General features: G+C 39.0%; 1 long non-coding RNA gene across 1 annotated transcript; it reads left to right on the top strand.

Annotated features, from left to right (window-relative positions):
* The first annotated feature begins 2,703 nt into the window (after window positions 1-2,703).
* LOC138903647 (uncharacterized) lies at window positions 2,704-3,743 on the top strand. The gene is made up of 2 exons (XR_011412987.1): window positions 2,704-3,114; window positions 3,394-3,743. It is a non-coding gene; the product is annotated as an uncharacterized lncRNA (long non-coding RNA).
* The last annotated feature ends 13,281 nt before the right edge of the window (window positions 3,744-17,024 follow it).

Below are 17,024 nucleotides of genomic sequence, written 5' to 3'. Positions count from 1 at the left end.
TTTGAATTCAAAATAGTAAAATGAATAATCTAGTTAATGAACTATTGTTGGCTTGCCTGACAGTGGTGTTAGGTGCCATCACTACCATTAATAGATTTTGGGTCGTGACACTTGATCCTAGGACCTTGTTCTCTAGGTGCAACTATAGCCATTATAGGGACGGGAATTTTCTGACAAACTTATGCTATATACTATTCAAAAGCTCAACAAAATTTCATTTCTTGCTTATTAATATTCATATTGCTGCCATCAAAAGCTCTGCTCCCGGAACCAGGTTATTTGCTATCTTATCTCGATTTCAATGCTAAGTCTTATATTTTATTTAATTTATTTATCATTTTGGGATCAAATTGATTCACATGTCTATAAACCACGTTACAAATTCAACTGTACCATTTTACGGGTAAACAATTACTCATAAGCTGATCTTAGATTGCTGGAAAGTATGGTCGAAATTCTTATGCACAAAACTAATTGTTGGTACCAACCAAAATCAAGTCAAAATGATGATCGATCAATAAATCCCAGTCTCTCTTTACTTCTCAAATCTTCAAATATTCTCTACTAAAAGCTACAAAACAACGAAAAATACAGAAAACAAAAGGAGAGTCATGTTTTTGCTGACGGTATAGTTAGGTTTTGTTGTACTAGAACTACGTCGCGACTTGATTTTCTTTGGTAGGAATACGTAGGCAATCCACGTAGGGTCCGGTCCCACTCTCATAAGAGAAAAGCAAAAATCATTTCTATATATTCTGAACTACGCCGCAACTTGATTTCCTTTGGTAGGAATGCGTAGGCAATCCACATCAGATTCAGTCATCTTTTGCAGTCGAACTACATTTTAGCCTGATTCCATTGGGATACGTTGGCAGTCTTAGTCAGACCCAACCATATCATTCCAAAACTCTACCATTTTGTATCAATTGCAATGGAAGGCCTGATTCTATTTGGATACGTAGGCTACCTGAGTCATTAATAACAGAACCCTTTTCATTAACTTTTCTACATAGAAAAAAATAACTTTCTTGCTTTTTCAGGCGCCCTCCTGAATAATGGGCGTTTTATTTCAAAGCCAGATTTCCCATACGCCCTCCTGAACAATGGGCATTTTATTTTAAGTTCATTTTTATAGGTGCCCACCTTCCAATATAGGTATTTTAGATTTAAATGCTCCGATATCATTTCAGAATCATAACTACCAGCCGGTTTTACATTCAAAATGCTCTGATATCGCTTTGGACCGGTACACATCCCGAATTTCCTTTTACATTCAAGTGCTCTGATCACTTTGGACCGATACATATCCCGAATTTCTTTTTTTCATTCAAGTTCTTCTATAGCACTTCAGACCGGTACACAACCCGAATTTCCTTCAAGAATCCAAATGCTTCACTTTGGACCGGTACACAGCCCGAATTTCTTTCAAAATCTAAAGTGCTCTGATCACTTCAGAATGGTATTTAGCCCGGATCTCATTCGAATTAAAGTTCCAACCTGAGACCCTATTTCGTTCAAAAAATCACGTATTTATCTTTGTCAAATCAGACAAAGGCATAATCCACACCTCGTCAACTCCACTGATTAAAGAGGCGACACAACGTGGAATTGTCTTCAGGAATAATGGGGTAGATTTTGAGGACGGACGTCGAGCTTTCTAACAACAATCGACGCCATGTCCTAACTATCATTCTTACGTCCCATCGACATGGGGTGTGTAGGCAATCGAGATCCTCATAGTTAACATAACACTCAATGTTATCACAGTAATGCTGGGGCAATTTTCAAATCAAAAATCAAAATCAAATCATTCATCGCTTCTCGAACTACAGTCGGCTTGATTCTTGATACATCTGAGATATGTAGGAAAACTCAATACAGAGTCCGGTCGTACCCACATCAAAATATATCAATCAATTCATCCACTATCTAACACCCACATCCTAGTATCACCACAGTCCAACACTGGGGCAATCTTGGAAGCAATGTCGAGATCACATGATCTTTTCGTCCTCGACCATTAGTCTTCCACCCCATGAGACTACGATTTATAAGTAGTACTCAGTTGCATCCTAGAACTACACGCGGCCTGATTCTCGTATAACCCGAGATATCTAGACAGTTCAAATACCAGAGTTCGGTCATAATCTTCTAAAACTCTTCATCCATTGCTCTATCATGTCGGGTCAAAATCGAGTAATATGTCAGTTTCTTTGTCCGAAGACTCTTGCATCATCTCCGGTCAAAGAAGGGCTGTTGTTGACACTTAATTTTAACCCTCCGTATTTTAAAATTAACTTCTGCAGGTTTCCTAATTAAAAAAATGATAAAATATGACTTTTTGCATATTATTTTGTTTTAATATAATTTATTGATAATTATTTCTATTTTTACAAAATACTGGAGTTTTTATCATTTTATTGTAATTAGTTAAATACCACCATTTTTGTGCATTTGTCCAATATTTAAAATAATTTATTGGTGACTCTCCTATTTTCAAATATTAGGATTTTTATCAATTTATTGTCTTTTTAAAAAAATAATAATAATAATTACATCTTTGTTGTAGTTATTGATATTTTAAATACATAGTACAAGATTTTCTAATTAAATAATTATTTTATAATTTATAGCGCAAACTATTTAATTACATGAAAGTCAGTAGAATTTACTTTAAAAATACGGATCAAGTCCGGTCAAATTTAAATGTCCCATCAACATCCGACGCGACATGACATTGACGCGACATGACATTGATGTGACAAGACATTTGATGAGACATGACCCTTGATTTGACCCAACATGATTTTTATACAATGGGTAAAGACCCACTTATTTTGTTCTACCCTGAAACCTTAACCCCTAAGTTTCTACCCCATACACTCTACACAGACCCCACATATATTTTTACACTACAAAAAGAAAGAGACATCAAATTTTTTAATAAGGCCAACCCTAATACATTTTTTGGTTGTCTCTTATTTTTTACACCAAATCTGGCCTCAACCCATAAGGGATCTCTCATCTCTCTCAACTCTTGAGAGCACCAGCCGCTCGTCTCCTTCTTCCCCAATGCTGCTACCAGTCCGCCGGCTAGAATTAATCACTGGCTAGGTGATCCTCTATCTCTCCCCCTCCTCCTCTCTCCCTTTCTCTCACCGTTGCTATCAGATCTGTCGGAATATCTAACTTTGATGCGACCTTCTTCACTTTGTTCCTGTGGAGACACTGCTCCGGTGTTCGTTGTGGTAGTAGAGTCACCGACTTCAATGGTGTAGTTACCGGTTTGGTTTTGGCCGAAAAGAACTTTTCCGGTGACCTGGTCCTTTAATGTGTTGTTACTGCCGTTCTCTGGCCTCTTTTTTTATTTTCGTTACACATTTTTGCTCACAGATGCGGCCAGATCTGGCCAGTTTTGGGTGCTGCTAACTTTGGCCGGATTGCTAATTTTTCGGCAACCCCTCGTGTGTTATTTCAATGATGCTCTGGTGACCCTTGCCATCGTAGAGCATCGTTGGTCCATTGAGTGCTGATGTTATGGCAAGCCTAGATCTGGAAAGTTTTGGGCCAGAAAAGTTGAGTTCCAATGATTCCTCGCTTCTCCACTGTTTTTGCCATTTTCGGCGATCTTTATTCTTATTTTGTTATGTTTTTCTCTGTCCTCTTCGCCTGTCACAGGCTCCGTTATGTCAAAATTGGTTGGACAATATATGAATGTGACCATGACTTTTTTTGTCGTACTATATTATGGTCGTGATATTTTGCTATGGTTCTTTGACTGTTGTGCTTTGTCTGTCGCCGTTGTTTTCTTGGTTAAACGGCAAGTCTGCTCGATAACTTGGTTGCCTACTTTGAGTAAAGGGCTGGATTTCGACATTGCGCAACTAGTTGCCTCTGCTATGTGAAATAATTTTGAACAAATATTACACTTGGTTGCTGTCGATTTTCATAATGTTGCGCTATGGCCTATGAGAATAATTTTTGAGGCCACGATGCCCCGAATGACCCTCTGGACTGGGCTCTATAATAACGAGGTGATGATAATAAACATCGAAAAAGAAAAAGAAGAGAATGTGAACCAACAACCTACGGAGAGCGACACGGTTGGCCACCGGAGTCGCAACTGAGGGTTCGCGTTCTCATGTCTAGACGGATATTAAATATACACATTTGAGGCTCTTATATTATTTTAAACTATTTTCCAAAGCTATTTTCCAAAAAAAAAAGGAAAACAATTTCCCAATAAATATTTTTTCAAACTATTTCCAAAAACATTTTTAAGATAATCTTTCAGAAACAAAGAAACATTTTCTATAATATTTCAAACAATTTCCAAAACAATTTCAAAAAAATACTTTCATTCTTTATATATTATAGTTATGTTATTCGCTAATATTTCGTTGTTTCTTTTGTGAGGTACCCTACCCGGGAGTTATCTTTCAGAGATGACGTTTGAAGAAAAATCAAAGAAGAATCCCCGCATTAAATCCTCGCTTTGTACTTCCTGTTCTTGGATATACCCAAAACGTAAAGTATAGTAAAGTAGTAAATAGATGTGTTTGTTTGCTTGCCATAATATTATCTATTTACTAAACACTTAGGATATTGCATCTAGTTAATAATCGGGGTATCTCGTATTATTGTATGTTTAACAATTCATAAATTTGTGCATATATATTGGGTTGTTGAATACATTCATAATGTGATTAATTAATTTGGGATTGATGTACATCTAACTAGCTAAATAAGATATAAACATAAAAATAAAGGATATGTCATCTTTTATTTAAAAAATAGATAGATAGTGTCATCATTCACAATTATACTAGTGTGCATCTCAAATCAATCTATTCATAAGATATCCTTGATTATTTCACTTTGAGTAGGCATGTTTGGAAAATATAGTTGGATTGCCAATTTTGACATTTAGATCTTGTGCTCATTTGGTTTTGACCCGAACGATTGGGTCTTTGATTATTTACTTCATTATAATTCATTTCCTATTAAAATATTTTCCTTATATATGATACACATCTTATACTATACTCATTCCTTATCTATCAAATCAATTTTTCACTTCATTCATTATACACAAGGAGATAATTATTTGAAGATAACTCTTTTCCATTTTTGGCCAATTATGTTGGTTTGAGTTTTTTTTTTTAATCGTTCACTTTAAATAGTTAACTCTTATACATAAGTTAAATTCTTTCAAGCATATTTTTAATTAATATTCATTTAGTCAATTTACACATATTCCACTTATTACTACATATTCTCTTATATCTTTATTTCTTTAGCAATTTCTTGTACTTGTTCATTCATTTCAGAACAAATTCTTTCATATGTTAATTATTTAATTAAAAGTGCATGACATAGTGTTTGTATATCACTTAACCTTGTCTTGTTTATTGTTATTGTTCTTTATTACATTTTATACTTTAGTCAAATACAAACGTTATCCCTCTTCACTTAACTCATTCTTTAAAATACCAAATTCTCCTCTTTAAGTTTTGTACCCCGATTTTTAAATATAAATTATTTCATACACTTTATTCATTTACCTTTTACTACATGTGCATATAAACATAAATATTTTATTATTTTCTTGCCAAAATTAATTGTCCTTTATTTAATTTACTTTCTTAATTATCTTGTAAATGTTAAACCAACTATTTTTTATCCTATTTATTACACAAACCCACTTATGGCCAGTCACTTTAAAGTAAGTTTTCCTTTTTCGTTAGCCCATCACTCAAAATAGTTTATCTCTGGACATAAATCAAATTCTTCCAAGTGCATTCTTTAACTACAATTCATCTAGTTAATTTACAAAAATACTTCACTTGTTACTACATATTTGATTTGCATTTTTTCAATTTATAAAAAAATATAATTCTCACATACTTCATCCCTCTTTTGTATATAATTTATCATACATAGACATTTATCTTTCACCATATAACATTCTTGTCCAATCACTCTTCATTCAAGCTACTTGATCGTTCTTTGTATATATCAAATTAATCATTCTTTTGAACATTCCCTCATTTATTTGATTGAGTCCACAGAAATCACATTTTGTGGATCCTAAGGGATGTCTAACACCTTCCCCTCGAGATAACTTGAACCCTTACCTGGAATCTCAACGATTTCACAGACCATAATCAAATGTACATTACATAGTATAGTATAGGTGTCCTAGTATACCTTAAATACTAGGTGGCAACTCTAAACTTTAACTAACCTTGTAGAGTACTATAAGTTACACATTGTTTTGACTTGTGCAAAATACGGTGCAACAGCATGCACATTAACCCCTAGCCTTATACCACCGCATATGCGTCAATATCACATCATAATAACAACTCACACCACAAATGCCCATATATCACAACTTGCCAACAATCAACAATATCAATGTTTCCACAACAATAGCCCATGGCTCCACCACAACGTGTACAAAAATATGAACAATAAAAATGAATATAAAATTCTCAACAAGAAAGATATCTCAACAATTATCAAATTCGCCTCAAAGTGATACGGCTTTCACAACTTCAACACCAATAACTTAACAATAAAAAAGATGATGTGTAACCACGAACTAAATACAAATAACTCACAATGGAAGAGATAACATGACTTCAAATAAGAATAATAGCAACGAAAGAGATAACTTGTAACAATGACTTCAAATAATAATAATCAACAGAAAGAGATAACACGTACAATGACTTCAAGTAATAGTAAGGAACAATGAAAGAGATAACATGTAACAATAAAAGGGGCAACAAGTTCAACTAAAGCATGAGAGCAATTTATCAAGTAGGATGTAGAACAAGTGTTAAACAAGTCATTTAAGGCATGTAAGGATAGACTAACACAAGTAAGAATAGATTGACTATAAGAATTTAGAACATGATATAACATTTTAATTAAAGCATGTAAAGAGTCTAAGCAATCTAAACCGGTCAAATACCACGTACAACACATGTACACACTCATCACCTTGCGTACATAGCTTTCACATAGCACAAAAGACACAATCAATCCCAAATCCTAAGGAGTAGTTCCCCCACACAAAGTTAGACAAGATACTTACCTCAACTAGGTCAATTCAACTCTTGAAAATAGCTTTTCTCCGAAAATTTACCTCCACGTGGCTCAAATCTAACCAAAATCGACTTAATATCATCAAACAATGCAAGGAAAATCAATTACAATAAATAAAGCCATGATCTTTACACTTTTTTTAAAAAGTCAATAAAAGTCAACCCGGGGCTCTCCCGGTCAAAATCCGGGTCCAATAGTAGATTCCGACTACCCATGACCCCACGAGTTCATATATGTGATTAGTTTCAAAATTTGAGTCCAAATCGACTCTCAAAACTCAAATTCTTATTTTTCAAAAACTTGACAAGGTTTCACAAAATTTTTCACTTTGATTTACATGATTTTGATGTTAAAATCTAAGATATGTTGATGGAATATGATTAGAAATAGATTAGAATCACTTACCCAAAGTTTGTAGATGAAAATCCCCTCTCCAAATCACCTCCTACCGAGTCTAGGGTTCCAAAATGAGAGTATGAGATGAAATCCCGACTTCCAACCCTTATGTTCAGCTGTAGTTATCGCAATTGCAATATGGGTTCGCAATTGCGAAGAAAGTCTAGCAATTGCGGCACAGACATAGTTGGGGAACTTCTCACAAATGCGAAGATGGGTTCGCAATTGCGAATCTTGTTCCCCTTGCAAAAGCGACAAAGACCACCGCAAATGCGAACCTAGCCTAGCCCAAGACTCCTTCACAAATGCAAACCAGGCATTGCAATTGCGATACCTATGGTTTCCCTGGTAAGGTCGCACATACGACCCTGGTGTTCACAATTGCGACACCAGAGGCACCAGACACCAGATTCTGCATTTTTAGTTCAAAACTTTCTGAAACATGTCTGAAACTCATCTGAGCCCTCGGGTTTCACAACCCAAAATCACACCTGTCGTGATGGTTCCTATCTCAATACTAGGCAAGCCGACAACCTCAATAAAATACAATATCTTTTAAGTTTAAAAACATAATATTTGAATTCAATAAAAGAACCTCACAATTACATATACAAATCACTCCCAAAATCCGGTGTCACTAAGTACATGAGCATCTAAATGATAACAAACTCTTACTGATATCAACATTGTATGAAAATATAGGGTAATACAATAACTGAGAGGAAGAGAGTCAAGGTCAGCGGACGCTAAGCAGCTATATTGATAGTCTCCACTGATAACACTCTAAGATCTAACAGTCGCCGTATCCGGAAGCACCTGGATCTGCACACGAGGTGCAGAGTGTAGTATAAGTACAACCAACTCAATAAGTAACAAGACTAACCTTTGGGCTGAAAGTAGTGAAGAGCTCAGCAGGTACAGTCAAGTATAGAAATAACAGTACAGAAATGTAGGCATGCTTTCAAGTTCAACAGTTAAACTCAACACTGTATATGGCCAATCTAGCCCAGGGAAGATTTATCCCCTAAATTAAAATGATTCGGACAAGATCCATATCCAGAGAAATTCATCACAAATATAAATAAGTAAGGCAAGTCCATGCCCTGGGAAGTCCATCCCGATCATATATAAATAAATAAGGAAGTCCAAATTTTGATATGTTAACCATCCGAAACTCACCCGAGACCAACTTCTACGAACGTAATATACCAATAAATCCCAAAACATCATACGAACTTAGTCAAACCTTGAAATCACATCAAACAATGCTAAAATCACGAATCATATCCCAATTCAAGCTTAATGAAACTAAGAAATTCCAACTTCTACCTTCAATGCCGAAACCTATCAAATCAAGTCCGATTGACTTCAAATTTTGCACACAAGTCATAAATGACATAACAGACCTATTCTAATTTCCAGAAATGGATCCCGACTCCGATATCAAAAAGTCAACTCCCCGGTCAAACTTTCAAACTTAAATTTCTATTTTAGCCATTTTAAGCCTAATTTAGCTACGGGCTTCCAAATAATTTTTCGGACACGCTCCTAAGTCCAAAATCACCATACGGAGCTATTGGAATTATCAAAACTCTATTCCGGGGTCCTTTACACATAAGTAAACATCCGGTCAACCTTTTCAACTTAAGTTTTCATCTTGGAGACTAAGTGTCTCAAGTCATTTCAAAACCTCACCGGACCCGAACCAAATTCCCCGGCAAGTCATATAACAAGTATAAAGCATAAATTGAGCATTAAATGGGGGAACGGGTTGTAATACTCAAAACGACCGGTTGGGTCATTACATTCTCCCCCTTTTAAACAAACGTTCGTCCTCGAACGGGTTTAGAATCATACCTGGAGCCTCAAATAGGTGTCGATATTTGCTCTGCATCTCTCGCTCAGTCTCCCAAGTAGCTTCTCCGACTGGCTGGCCTTTCTACTGTACTTTCACTAAAGTTATGTTCTTTTATCTCAACTTTCAAACTTGCCGGTCCAAAATGGCCACCGGCTCCACATCATAAGTCAAATTACCATCTAACTGCACTGTACTTAAATCCAAAACATGAGACGGATCTCCGATATACTTTCGGCGCATAGATACATGAAACACTGGATAAACACCCGATAAATTAGGCGGCAATGCAAGTTCATAAGCCACCTCTCCAATCTTCTTAAGTATTTCAAAAGGCCCAATATACCTAGGACTCAACTTACCCTTCTTCCCAAACCTCATAACACCCTTTATAGGCAAAACTCAGTGTAGTGCCTTCTCTCCTACCATGTAAGCCACATCGCGAACCTTTCGGTCGGCATAACTCTTCTGTCTAGACTGTGTCGTGCGAAGTCGATTCTGAATCAATTTAACCTTCTCCAAAGCATCCTGAACCAAATCAGTACCCAATATCCTAGCCTCACCCGGCTCAAAATAACCTACCGGAGACCGACATCGTCTCCCATATAAAGCCTCATACGGAGCCATCTGAATGCTAGATTGGTAGCTATTATTGTAAGCAAACTCCGCCAGTAGCAGATACTGATCCTAAGAACCCCCAAAATCTATAACATAAGCGCGTAGCATATCTTCCAATATCTGAATAGTGCGCTTGGACTGTCCGTCTGTCTGAGGGTGAAATGTTGTACTTAACTGAACTTGTGTGCCTAATTCTCGCTGCACTGCGCTCCAAAACTGTGATGTAAACTGCGTACCCCGATCTGAAATAATGGACACTGGCACACCATGTAGGCGAACAATCTTGTGGATATAAATCTCAGCCAATCGCTCTAAAGAATAAGTAGTACCGACTGGAATAAAATGCGCGGACTTGGTCAACCGATCTACAATCACCCAAACAACATCAAACTTCCTCAAAGTTCATGTGAGTCCAACTACGAAGTCCATGGTAATACGCTCCCATTTCCACTCCAGAATTTCAAGTCTCTGAAGCAATCCGCCCGATCTTTGATGCTCGTACTTCACCTGCTGACAATTTAAACACCGAGCTACAAACCCCACTAAATCTTTCTTCATTCTTCTCCACCAATAGTGTTGCCTCAAGTCCTGGTACATCTTAGCGGTACCTGGATGAATGGAATACCGCAAACTGTGGGCTTCTTCGAGAATCAACGCACGCAGCTCATCTACATTTGGCACACAAATACGACCCTGCATCCTCAACATCCCATCATCTCCAATAGTAACATTTTTGGCATCATCGTGTTGAACTGTGTCCTTCAAGACAAGCAAATGGAGATCATCATACTGGCACTCTCTGATGCGGTCATATAAGGAAGACCGAGAAACCACACAAGCTAGAACCCGACTGGGCTCCGAAATATCTAATCTCATGAATTGGTTGGCCAAGGCCTGAACATCAACTGCAAGAGGCCTTTCACCAACAGGAATGAATGCAAGGCTATCCATACTCACCGCCTTCCTACTCAAGGCGTCGGCCACCATATTGGCCTTCCCGGGATGATACAGAATAGTGATATCATAGTCCTTTAGCAGCTCCAACCATCTCTGCTGCCTCAAATTTAGATCCTTTTGTTTGAATAAGTGTTGAAGACTCCGATAATCTATAAATACATCACAAGACACACCATAGAGATAGTGCCTCCAAATTTTCAATGCATGACCAATGGATGCCAATTCTAAATCATGAACATGGTAGTTCTTTTCATATGGCTTCAACTGACATGAAGTATAAGCAATCACTCTACCCTCCTGCATCAAGACACACCCAATACCAATCTGAGAAGCATCACAATACACTGTATAGGAGCCTGAAGCTGAAGGTAAAACTAGAACTTGATCTGTGGTCAAGGCAGTCTTGAGCTTCTAGAAGCTCACTTCACAATCAACCGACCACCTGAATGGAGCACCTTTCTGGGTCAATTTAGTCAAAGGAGATGCATTAGACGAAAAAACCCTCCACGAAGCGACGATAATAACCGGCTAAGTTGAGAAAACTCCGAATCTCAGTAGCTGAAGATGGCCTGGGCCAACTCTAAACTGCCTCTATCTTCTTTGGATCCACCTTAATTCCTTCACTGGACACTATGTGTCCCAAGAATACCACCGAACTAAGCTAGAACTCACACTTAGAGAATTTGGCATAAAGTTTCTCCTCTCTCAGCCTCTGTAGTACAATACTCAAGTGTCGTGCATGCTCCTCCTAGCTACATGAGTACACCAGGATATTATCAATAAATACTACGAAAAATAAATCAAGATATGGCTGGAATATATTATTCATCAAGTGCATAAATGCTGGTGGGGCGTTGGTCAGCCCAAAAGATATCACGAGAAATTCATAGTGACAATAACGGGTCCTGAATGCCGTCTTTAGAATATTCGAATCTTGAATTTTTAACTAGTGATACCCAGACCTCAAATCAATTTTAGAGAATACCCTCGCTCCCTGAAGTTGGTCAAATAAATCATCAATACGCAGCAAAGGATACTTGTTCTTGATTGTAACTTTGTTCAACTGCCTGTAGTCGATACACATCCGCATAGTACCATCTTTCTTTTTCACTAATAGAACTGGTGCACCCCAAGGGGACACACTAGGCCTAATAAACCCCTTATCAAGAAGTTCCTGAAGTTGCTCTTTCAATTCTCTCAATTCAGTTGGTGACATATGATACAAAGGAATAGAAATAGGTTGAGTACCCGGCACCAAGTCAATACTGAAATCAATATGCCACCCGGAAGGTCTACACAAAATACATCCAGAAAGTCTCGCACTACCGGTACAGAATCAATAGTAGGAGTGTCTGCATCGACGTCTCTCACAAAGGCCAAATATGACAAACACCCCTTCCAAATCAGACGTTGAGCCTTCAAGTAAGAAATTACCCTACTGGGAACATAATCTGTAGAACCTCTCCACTCGACCTTTGGCAATCCCGGTATCGCCAACATCACCGTTTTTGCGTGATAGTCCTGGAAAGTATGACATGGAGACAACCAGTCCATACTCATGATTACATCGAAATCAACCATACTAAGCAATAAAAGATCAACTCTAGTCTCCAGTCCCCTAATAGTTACCATACACAACGTATACACACGGTCTACTATAATAGTATCATCCACCGGTATAGATACACAAACAAGTGAAACTAAGGACTCACAGGGCATATCCAGATAATGAGTAAAGTACGATGATACATACGAATAAGTAGAACCAGGGTCAAATAATGTAGAAGATTCCTTGTGGCACACTGAGACAATACATGTGATCACTGCATCTGAAGCAACGGCATCTGGCCTGGCAGGAAAAGCATAAAATCGGGCCTGCCCGCCACCTGATCGACCTCCCTCTCTTAGGCGACCCCTAGCTGACTGAGCCCCACCCCGAGCTGGCTGGGCGGGTGGTGGAGCAACTGGTGCGGGAGTTGTAGCCTGACTCTTCTACTGAACTGGACCTCGCGTAAGGCGGGGACAATATTTCCTCACATGACCCATCTCTCCACACTCATAGCAATCCCTCTCGAAAAATGGTGGCGAGTTCTGAGGCGGACCTCGAGAACTAGAATAACTACCAGAAGAACCTGGTATAGATAAACCCTGAACTGATCGTGCACAAGATAAACTCTGAGCTGGAAGTGCACCAAGAGAAGACTGAGTCTGTCGAGCACTGTATGAACCATGGCTAGCTGATGTGCCATGATGAGCTGAATGAGTCATCTGAGCGGGCCTATAAGGACGACCCCTGCTGTGATAGGGCTATCCCCCAGAAGGAACACCGCTGGAATTACCCGGACCACGAGACCTCTTGGCCTTCCTCTCCTCACACTCCTAAGTACGAACCATCTTTAGTTGTCGAGCACTGTCAACCACATCGTCGAATTTAGCACCTGCTACAATCCCCAAAGTCATAATAAAATGGAACTGCTGGTTGAGGCCATTAATAAACCTCCTGATCTTTTCTCTCCCAGTCGGAACCAACCAAACTGCATGACGGGCCAATTCTGAAAATCGCATCTCATACTAAGTCACGGATAAGTCCTCCTGACGTAAGTACTCGAATTGCCTGCGCAGTTCCTCTCTGCGGGTCTGTGGCATAACTTCTCCAAAAATAATATGGAGAACTCATGCCACGAAAGTGGTGCTGCACCAACTGGTTTTCTCCTCTCATAAGTCTCCCACCATCGGAAGGCAGCCCTAGAAAACTGAAAAGTAGTGAACGAAACCCCACTGGTCTCCAGAATACCCGCTGTTTGAAGCATCCGCTAGCACTTATCCAAAAAACCCTGAGCATCCTCTGACTCATCACCGCTAAATGATGGGGGTCGAAGCCTCCTAAATCTCTCAAGTCTCCTCTGCTCATCATCGGCCATAACGGGGATCACCTGGGCCTAAGCAGCTACAATCGGCTGGACTGGTGGTGCCCCCGGTATCTGAAGTCCCTCCACTACCTGCTTTAGAGTACGGGTAACAGGGGTATGAGTACCTATCCCGGCCTGAGAAGTAGCAGGTGCGGCCTGAGCCGAAACCACCTGAGCAAGGCCAGTGCAAACAGTCAAAATCTAAGCTAAAGCCTCCTGAAGGCCTGGAATCACAATAGGCACAGCTGGTGCCTGAGCTGGTCCTATCGGCTCAGCTATATCTGGAATCTGCTCCTGAGCTGGAGCAACTGGTGGTGCTACAGGTGCTGCTCTAACTATTGTACGAGCTACACCTCGACCTCTACCTCGGCCCCGGTTTCTACTTCGGCCCAGGCCTCTCGCGGCCCTGACTGGGTGGCACTGGTGGCTAACCTTCTGATCCGGTAATACGTGTCCTCACCATCTGTGAGAGAATAGAATAGTCGAAATTCAGTTTTCGGAATCAACAAATTTGCACGACAGAAAATAAGAAAGTGAAATTTTCCTAAGAATTCGGCAGCCTCTCAAAAATAAGTACAGATGTCTCTGTACCGATCCGCAAGACTCTACTAAACCTGCTCATGACTCGTGAGACCTATGTAACCTAGGCTTTGATACCAACTTGTCACGACCCAAAATCACACATGTCGTGATGGTGCCTATCTCAATACTATGCAAACCGACAACCTCAATAAAACACAATATCTTTTAAGTTTGAAAACATAATATTTGAATTCAATAGAAGAAACTCACAATTACATATACAAATCACTCCCAAAACCCAGTGTCACTGAGTACATGAGCATCTAAATGATAACAAAGTCTGACTGATATTAACACTGTCTAAAAATATAGGACAGTACAATAACTGAAAGGAAGAGAGTTAAGGTCAGCGGAAGCCAAGCAGCTACCTTGATAGTCTCCACTAATAACACTCTGAGATCTAACAGCCGTTGTATCTAGAAGCAGCTGGATCTGCACACAAGATGCATAGTGTAGTATGAGTATAACCAACTCAATAAGTAACAAGACTAACCTTTGGGCTAAAAGTAGTGACGAGCTCAGCAGGTACAGTCCAGTATAGAAATAACAGTACAAAAATGTAGGCATGCTTTCAAGTTTAACAGTTAAACTCAGCACTGTATATGGCCAATCTAGCCCAGATATAAATAAGGCAAGTCCATGCCCTGGAAAGTCCATCCTGAACATATATAAATAAATAAGTCAAGTCCATGCCCTGGAAAGTCCATCCCGAATGTAAATCATCTACGCTCATTGTGGGGGGTGCAGACTCCGGAGGGACTCCTTCATCCCAAGCGTGATATAAAGCCGATATGGCCTACTGTAGGCGGGCAGCCCCGATCCATATAATAATAAAGCATATAAGGCCTGTTGCAAGCGGACAGTCCCAATCCATATAATTATAATATATATAAAGCCAATATGGCCTGCTGTGGCACACAACTCGATCCCATAAATATCCTCAAAAAATGGATGAACATGACTGAGTATGAAATTTACTTCTTTTTTTAAAAAAAACAATTAATTCAACAGCAATGCAACAATACGGGTCCCAAAATATCGGCACGTAGCCTCAACATGATCTTTAATACGAGCCTCAGCTCAATTTCTCTAACACGTGGAGGATATGTGGATAACATGGTTCTTCAATTTTACAACTCCACAGAATTTATTTAACTCACAGTTTCTATGGTGCACGCCCACACACTCGTTACCTAGCATATGCGTCACCTCCAAATAATTTATATAACACCAAATTCGGGGATTCATACCCTCAGAACCAAGTTTAGAAATATTACTTACCTCAAACCGTGTAATTCTTTACTCCAATATGCCTTTGCCTCGCGAATCAGCCTCTGAACGCCTCGAATCTAGTCACAATTAATTCAATTCAGTCAATACAAATTATAGGAATTAATTCCATATGAAAATACTAATTTTTCAACAATGATCAGAAGTGACTTAGAGTTTACAAAGCTGGCATAAAATAAAAACATCATTTGTTTGAAAAGTATATAAACAGATTTATAAATCTAAAGCTACCAAGAATAAGAGGAAGCTATAACTGGAACACAGGTACATCTTCAATGCCAGCTCCTATCACTCGCAGCAACATCAGCTCCAAAATATGCACGCAAGGTGCAGAAGTGTAGTATGAGTACAACCGACCCTATTACTGAATAAGTAACAAACCTAACCTTAGGTTGAAAGCAATGACGAGCTTGGACAACGGTCAAAGTCCAACACCAATAGCCAAGAACAACTCATAACAATATAATAAAAGTAGCACAAGCAATAACTCAAGATATGATGCTCAGCTTGTTCATGGTTACGAAAAAATAGGCATGTTTTCATGTATAGCAGTAAAACCCAAATCTTTCACCGAAATCACCAAAATATGAGTAAATCAGAAAACCATAATTATTTTCCAAAACTTTTAACAACAGATAAGATATTTCATTCTCAGATAGCATGAGGAAAGTACATCTCTATACCTACATGTCAATGTGCTTGTGAAATCATGAATGTCACAAAATCGTGTAGCATGAGGAAATGCATCTCTATGCATGTATGTCAAGTATGCATGTCAAATGCAATGCATCACAATGATGAACTCATGTACTCACACTCTCAGAGTACTCAATCTCACTGTCTCGCACTCCCACTCATCATGCTCAATCACTCAGCACACTCAGTCACTCATCATTGTATGGTACCTGCGCTCACTGCCGGTATGTCAGACTCAGGAGGGGCGGATCCTACCCAAGTGCTAATATAAGCAAACATGGCCTGCTGCGGCATGCAGCCTGATCCCATCATGAATCAATAAAATCTTAGGTGGCGTGCAGCCCGATCCCATCAATAATAATAAAGCCTATAAGGACTGTTGTGGCGTGCAGCCCGATCCATATAATAATAGTAAATATAAAGTCAATATGGCCTGCTGCAACGTGCAACCCGATCCACAATATCTCTCACAACGCGGATCTCAGGACCCAACTCAGTCATCAATCTCTCCAGCCTCTCGGGCTCACAAATCTCGTCAATCATCCCAAACAATGATAACATGATGTGACAACAAAGGATAATATAGACTGAGATATGATATGCGA

Source organism: Nicotiana tomentosiformis, chromosome 12 (assembly GCF_000390325.3).
Source record: "Nicotiana tomentosiformis chromosome 12, ASM39032v3, whole genome shotgun sequence".
NCBI classification, from domain to species: Eukaryota; Viridiplantae; Streptophyta; class Magnoliopsida; order Solanales; family Solanaceae; genus Nicotiana; species Nicotiana tomentosiformis.
This window is presented reverse-complemented; position numbering and strand designations above follow the sequence as displayed.